We start from the raw sequence: 7,131 nt of genomic DNA, 5'->3' as shown, positions 1-7,131 counted from the left end.
AGATCAGGGTAGTGGCTCCTAAAAACTTGCATCCACTGTGGATTAAACTCCAAAAGGGGACCACACAATGTATACTTGACTGGAAGTTACCCAGAACACCTTTGGATGAGGTGAAATAAATAGTGACAGCCAGGGCAGTGTAAAGTACTCCCAGTAAGAAAAGCAGTGATGACCTGTACGCTGAATAAATTATGCTTGATCAAAATCTGCTTTAAGCATTCAAAGAGGAAAAAAACAGCGGATCCTGACTTCTTAATGATAGTAATTAGAATGGAAATAGTTTGCTATAACTGGCTTTTGTGGGCTGAAATTTTATACTGCAAAAAATGGTTGGTGTTGTTCGTAAAAATAGTGAGAAGCTGGAAAGATTGTTTCCTCCTCGGAGATTTTCAGCATAAATGGGCTCTGTAGGGGTTTCTCAAGGCAATTGATTTAAACAAGTCTGACACCAACCAGGCTTTTAAAAGCTTTTCATTCTGGTTGATCAGATCGAAACCGCCACTGCTCCCACTTCTGCTCTGTGGGACAGAGTGTGTCGGTCTGCACGGGACAAAAATGACTATCTCTTATCACCATAACATGCATGTGACCACCAGGACGGATACTGCAGCCAAGCAGGTGCAGCAGATTCCACGATGCGTTATCTCTAGCCACGTACTGTCCTGTTTCTAGAAACACTCTTGTGATTGATGCGATAAGAGCCCACCACAGTACTTCTCCTATGTAAAGGAGTCAGCAAAAGTGTCTTCTTCAAAATGAACTTGTAGTAAAAAGCGCAGTAGGAAATATAGCTAGAACTCTGTATCATTTTCTTTTTTGCTTGCTAGGGGAGATGCATCATCTTTACTGGGCATCTGGTAAAAAAATGGGTAGTAAGGAACTAAGGTCCCACCATCTTGCAGACACTCACGTGAGCAGGCCCATTCAACCCCATGCACCTCCTTACTTGTGTAAAGCTACTCACGCACCTAGAACAATTACTCTCTGCTTATCAGAGTGCTGCAGGGAGCATTCACATTCAGCCGCTGCTACACAGATGTCATACTGGCGTGTTTTAATTTGAACCCTGTTAACCCCCAGTGCGTCCAACGTGTTGTTACAATACCTGGCATTTAAAATTGTTTAATATATATCCCACAATTTAAAAAGATATCTGACATACATTTACAAAGGAACAAAGAATGTGTTGTTGTTTAAAAAAGCGGGAAATGGAACATTTGTCAAGATTCCTCCATTAAATACCAAATCCTTTTATTTTATGATTGCCTCTAGGTTCCTGGCATTTTTCCAGCCTGGCACTGAATGAATGCTTTTAGCTTTGCAAGCAGACATCTGTGGAAGCCGAGGGTCAGGGACCCAATCCAAAGCTAATTGACTTCAAATTTCCTTGGATCAGGCTCTAGTTAGGTGGCCAGAGCATTTAGGACCATCACACTGTACTCCAGTGCACAGGTAATGCTGAAATCTTACCACGTGCTGCTGCCTAGGTGGAATTCCTAACCACCACAGGCAAAGTCTTACTAGCAGTTTTTGTCCTTTTAAATTAAATGTAAGCGTGACCTTTTCCTAGGACCAAAAGCTTCCCTGTGGTGAATAATGCAGTATAGAGTGAAAGAAAGGAAGTACCCGTGCAAATGAGCTAGGAAATGGGTATCTCCCAACCATATTTTCATTGCACCCTGAAACAAACTATGGATGGGATGCAGTGGATTCCCCAGAGGTACTGGGGTGCATGAGTAGGAAGCCTTGGCAGCCCTGGTCATTTCCAGATGGAAAACTGGAGTTGCAGCATAACCTTCTCTAGCCATCTCCCCCTGGCTTTTTGCCCTTCTAGATTCCCTCCAGTACACAAGTCTGTGGGCTACTGGAAATGTACTGGAGCTGCTGTCACCCTTTACCAACTGTGCTCCCACAAGTGGATCTGAGAGCTGCAGAGAGCTCATACATCGCTCCCCCCACATCCTTCCCTATATTATCACCCAGCACTTCAGTTTGCAGGGGCTTTCCAGGAGTTAGCCTGTAATGAGCACAACTGCTTTCCTCTCAAGTCTGAAGAGATACTGAAAATACTTAATTAGCACGTCCACTTCCTCTGTTCCCCAGAACCTATTCCCCAGGGCTGTATTTGTGCAGTTTGAAATGACCAAAACAGTTTTTTAAAACTAATTCTTTCTCCAAAAAGCCCTGCCACCCACCCCTCTCCCTTTTGCCAAAGCTCAGTTTGAAGGAAATGGACACGCTTGTAAACTCGGAGGAACAGAAGTTAAAGATGAAACCTGAACAAAATAATTATGACAAATACACCCCAATAATAGAGAGTAGCAATGAGGATGGCACAATGCCCAGAGGGGCCTCTGGTAAATGTTAATGAGTTTGCTCTTTTTATTTTCTTTTTTTAATATTATGTTTACAGTAAACAGGTTCGTTCTCTGGAGAGCACTCCTCCTTCCTGGTAGACTTCTTTTTTCTTTACCACATCAAATAATAGAAATCTAGGTAAAATCTTGTATTGATGATTCTGCATCATTACCTGCACATAAACAATGCAATGGATATAGGGCTTTTTCCAGTTCATGCGATCTTTGCAAACTAATCTCGATCTCCACAGATGTGGCTATAATTTTAAATATTGGCCAATGCTGACCGAATAAAAAGTTATCAGCTGATAGTTTATTGGTAACCTGTTTGTTATTCATTATTTGTGATATGCAGAAGTTCACCAACAGCAAATTGTGCTGCTCCCTGATTGGATGAGAACCATTTTGAACAAGAGAATGCTGAATAGCAATTACTAAATACTAAATGTTGAAAATTCTCTTCGGCTTACAAGCATCATGTTAGCAAGTCAATGCAGGTATAGATATAAAGAACAGATGTTCTGCCAAAATTCAGTTGAACAAAACTCTTTTGTGCAGGTGCTCTCAACTACCAACTATAAGTGAGCTTAAACCTGAGCAGACTAAGGACATCTCAGAATTTGCACAATGTTAACAGACACTGGGTTTTGTGGCATACAAATAGTTCATCTTCAGGCACCAGGCACCGGGAAGTTTTGTTCAGGGACTGAAAATATCCAGATCGGGAGATACCACAGTAATTCCAAAGTGGGTGCAATTGTACAAATATGCGTAAAGACAATGATAGATAGTTTTTGCTTAACTATATGGCAAAAAACAACATTGGGGCAAATTCTGTCTTCACTTAACTCTTGCCGTACCAGTGAAATCATGCCTATACACATGCTCCAACGCGTTCTGATTAGAACACGTTCTGATTCGAGCAGCGTTTCTCAACCCATGGGTCACGACCCAGAAGTCGGTAGCAAGAATATGTGAAAGGGTTGCAAACAAACTTTAAAAATGGATTCTCCTTTAAAGGAGAAAAATGTGGGAAACCGTGGTTTTACCCTTGTAGACTGCTAGAGTTCCAGCCTGCGGGGGGCTGCTTTGGGCTTCTTGGGGCCCGCCATGCTCCACATACATCTCACCCTGCTCCACACACTGGGGGGCAGTGGGTCAGGAGTGAGGGGCACTGGGTCAGGACTGGCCATTGATGTTTACAAATGGGTCCTGGTACAAAAAAGGTTGAGAACTGCTGAATTAGAGCATTCTAATTAAAATGCTCCAGCCTGCTGCAGCTTCTCATGTATTCAGTGTCCCACATTTCAAAATGGTGGCAGAGGTGCTTTAACTAAAGCTCATTCAATGAGTTTTAGTTAAAGCATTCCCCCTGCCATTTTGAAACGCGGGATGCTGAATACACGAGACACTGTGGCATTTTAATTAGAGTGACCCCCGAGAGCTGCTCTAATTAAAACAGCCCCCTCCCCACCCCACCCCAGAGAACATGTATAGGTACTGAAAGCAGACTTTAATTTTTAGATGTTATGGGCTATAACGATCTATTTACCTTTTACCCATGCACATGATGCATCAGACAAGTCTATAATTAGTTTAAACTAAAACAAAGTGCATGTCTATTATTAACAATATTGCTTAAAAGTCTCAACACCATGGCTGGAAAATTAAAGCCAAGTAACTGTTCAGAGACAGTCAATGCTTATAAAGCTTATGACCTTAGTTACTGACTATACATACAAACAAACAAACTAACCAGACATAGATATCCCCTAGGAATGATCATGGTTTGCAAAATTTTTGGGGCTTGCAGCCAACCTGTAAAGACCATGGAATAAAAAAATGTGTCTCCTCATGCCAGCTCATTAGTCAGTGCCCTTTCTACACTAGCTGAGAGTCTGGCTTGGAGATGTGCTTCTACGATTTTTGCATCCTTTCCAATAAATATTGCCGACTCTATGGCTCTAGCAGTTAGGAAGAATTCCACTGAATAATCGCTGACAGCACTGTACACTTTGACACAGCTTCCTCAATAATGCTTCTACCTTCTACCCATCCCTCTTTTGGGGCAGTTGTTCATGTCTGTCTGATCCCTATTGTTCTGTGAGACTCTAGATCATTGCCAGTGTATATATAATAGTGTATCTGTGACCCTTGCATTCAGCAATCTTAATTGGACCTTTTCAGTCATCTTTAGGGCATTTGGTTTTTGGCCTTTGGTGTTTCTTGTTTTGATGGACTTTAAATATGCACAATTAATTATGAATGCTAATATTTCAATTCTTTTGCTTATTTGCTTCATCCATTGCAGCATGGCATATCCCTACCAAGAACCTAAGGATTGCCTCTGTGTCTCCTTGTATTTGCTGCATCCTTCAAGGCCTCTTGCAATCAGCCACCATCATATAAAGCCATGAATATCATGACTTCAAAATCAACAAGAGAGATCACTACTGAGCAAAACAAGGTTAGGTCATGTTATCTGAATAGTGCATGTTCTCCCCTTAGACTATCCTAGTGTTTGCTTCCAAAGCCCACTGAAGTTGACAGGAATTTTTGCCTGTAAATATACAATCATCTGCATTTTAGAGGCAGGTGAGTGAGATGGAGAAGTTAATGGTAAACTTTTTCACAGTGACAACTCATTTTGGGAGCCTTTATTTTTGGTGTGAGCCATGTTGGACATCATTTTCAAAGATGGCTAGGTGTAGTTCCAGCTGCAAATGCCCGGCATCTTCAAAAAATCAGAGCTTACATATTTTAACCTGTGTGCCCAGAATTACCTCTGAAAATACCACCCTCCATGACCAGCCACACAGTGAATACATTTTAGGGAATAAACTCATTAGAAAAAGGAGCTCATGTTCATGGATTGGATATGTTTCTGGCTTCCAACTCAATTCACTAGGCTGTGCTGTCTTCCAAAATCTGTATTTGAATATCTCTGCACTGGTATTATCCCCTATTTCAACACTCACCTGTACAAAGCATGTTGCTGTTGATACACACAAAATTTTTGTTCTTATTGAAGTAGTACCAGAAAGACCTTTCTTTGCTTCCACCATTTTGTTTTGGACACTGTCATGATGAGGCAGACAGGCAATGAGACAGCTGTGATGACTAAACGGATACCCAGAAAAGTGGCATTGCAGTAACTGTAAAAGTTCACAGAAAGTCTTCGCTTATTCATGTGATGCCCCAGCAGGGTGGAGGATGGTCTGACTGGTACAAAATACAGAATGACAGCTTGCTTAGAAGCCAGGAGTTGGGGAAATGGCCTTACTGACAAATGGGTGGATTATTGCCCATGGAAATTGTCAGTCTTTGTACATGAACTACTCCTGTGCCCTGGATATGAGTGGTAGGGATGGTATAGGATCTTAGATTCACTGTATCCCAGTATATAGTAGCATAATCTAGCTACCAGACTTCTACTGTGACATTAATTTTCTGTGCTTTGGATGAAATCCTAGTATTATGCTTGAGGATCATGTGTGGGAGCAAAGCTGTGCTGGAAATGTCAAAAATCGCAAACCCATCCTGCCTGGGCACAGCAAGATAGCCCAAGGTGAGTGAGGAAAAGGAATCCTGCTTCATTAGAAAAGAGCAACCCATGGCTCAGAAACTGTCCTGCTTGCATACCTGCCTAAAGGCTGAGCTCCAGCCATGGGCCCTAGTGGCCAGGCATCTGGCTTTATGGACCTCTGGCATTTTTTGAAGTTGCCTGTTCTTTGCCACATGCTTCTGGGTGCTGGATCAGAGTCCTGCCCAGATGCAGTGCAGGTATGCAAGCAGGACAAATTTTTAGGGAGAGAGGTTCTTCATCCTAATGATGAAACCCAGTATTTTAGGTGTGTTCCCTCTCACTCTGTGCCCAATCCACAGGCACTATATGACTTTGCTACAGCTCCAGTCTAGGGGGCTTAGGCTTAGGTACCTAACTCCTATTGATGTTTAGAAACCTTTAGGGAGCTCATAAAAGAGCTCTTAAGTTTTGAAGCTATTGCAGAAGAGTGAATAGCCCAATTCCACTGTATCATGTTTTTCCAGTATATTTAATAAGGCTCTTAACATTTTCTACAAGTTTTCCTGGTGGGACATAATTCACCCAGCTTATTTGAAGGAGTCCAGTGTGCTAGTTTGAGATTGGCCTGCCAAGTGCACCCACAAAAGCAGGTTGAAGTCCTCCTGATAGAGGATGCAGCTGATACCAAACTGACTCTTGTACATAGGGAAAAGGCCCAGTAGTAGCAACTGTGGGTTTCTCACACCCACATTTTGCCCAGCTAATGGGATGCATCTGCAAATTATAATATTAAGCCTCCAGTCCACTGTCTGCCTTCACTCACCGTGCTGCATCTGATTTGTGTAAACTCTTCAGGTCCTGTCATCTTCTATTTGTGTGAAATGTCTTGCACACCTCCAGAACTGCACGAAAAAATAAATAACCTTCCTCATCAATAATCAAAGGGGAGAGCAGCTGCAAGCTGTACTTTGGCTGACCCTGGTCTAAGAGAACTGACGAAAGGGAAGTTAAATACTGACGTGCTGCATTGCAAGGCGGCAGGCATCATTTCACCTTTCTGAAATTATTTGCATACCTGCAAGAGCTGGAAGTCTAAAAGGGTTTTTCCTGGTAGATAGCTATTGTATCATGCATGTCTTACCTTAGTGCTTCCTTGACATGCACACTTGACGCTCAGAAGAGGTCCAAAAGAAAAGACTGAAGGAATGTAGGAGGAGAAAGACCCTGGGGCTTCATCCTGTGTTGTGC

At 42.3% G+C, this 7,131-nt stretch overlaps 1 long non-coding RNA gene across 1 annotated transcript; it reads left to right on the top strand.

The window, feature by feature from the left end:
- The first annotated feature begins 1,276 nt into the window (after positions 1-1,276).
- On the top strand, positions 1,277-5,456 carry LOC109289352. The gene is made up of 3 exons (XR_002095346.1): positions 1,277-1,452; positions 2,916-3,104; positions 4,669-5,456. It is a non-coding gene; the product is annotated as an uncharacterized LOC109289352 (long non-coding RNA).
- The last annotated feature ends 1,675 nt before the right edge of the window (positions 5,457-7,131 follow it).

This window comes from Gavialis gangeticus, unplaced genomic scaffold, assembly GCF_001723915.1.
Source record: "Gavialis gangeticus isolate Ggan-Ray unplaced genomic scaffold, GavGan_comp1, whole genome shotgun sequence".
Taxonomy (NCBI): Eukaryota; Metazoa; Chordata; order Crocodylia; family Gavialidae; genus Gavialis; species Gavialis gangeticus.
Note: the sequence above shows the minus strand (reverse complement) of the source record. Positions and strands in the feature narration are given on the sequence as shown.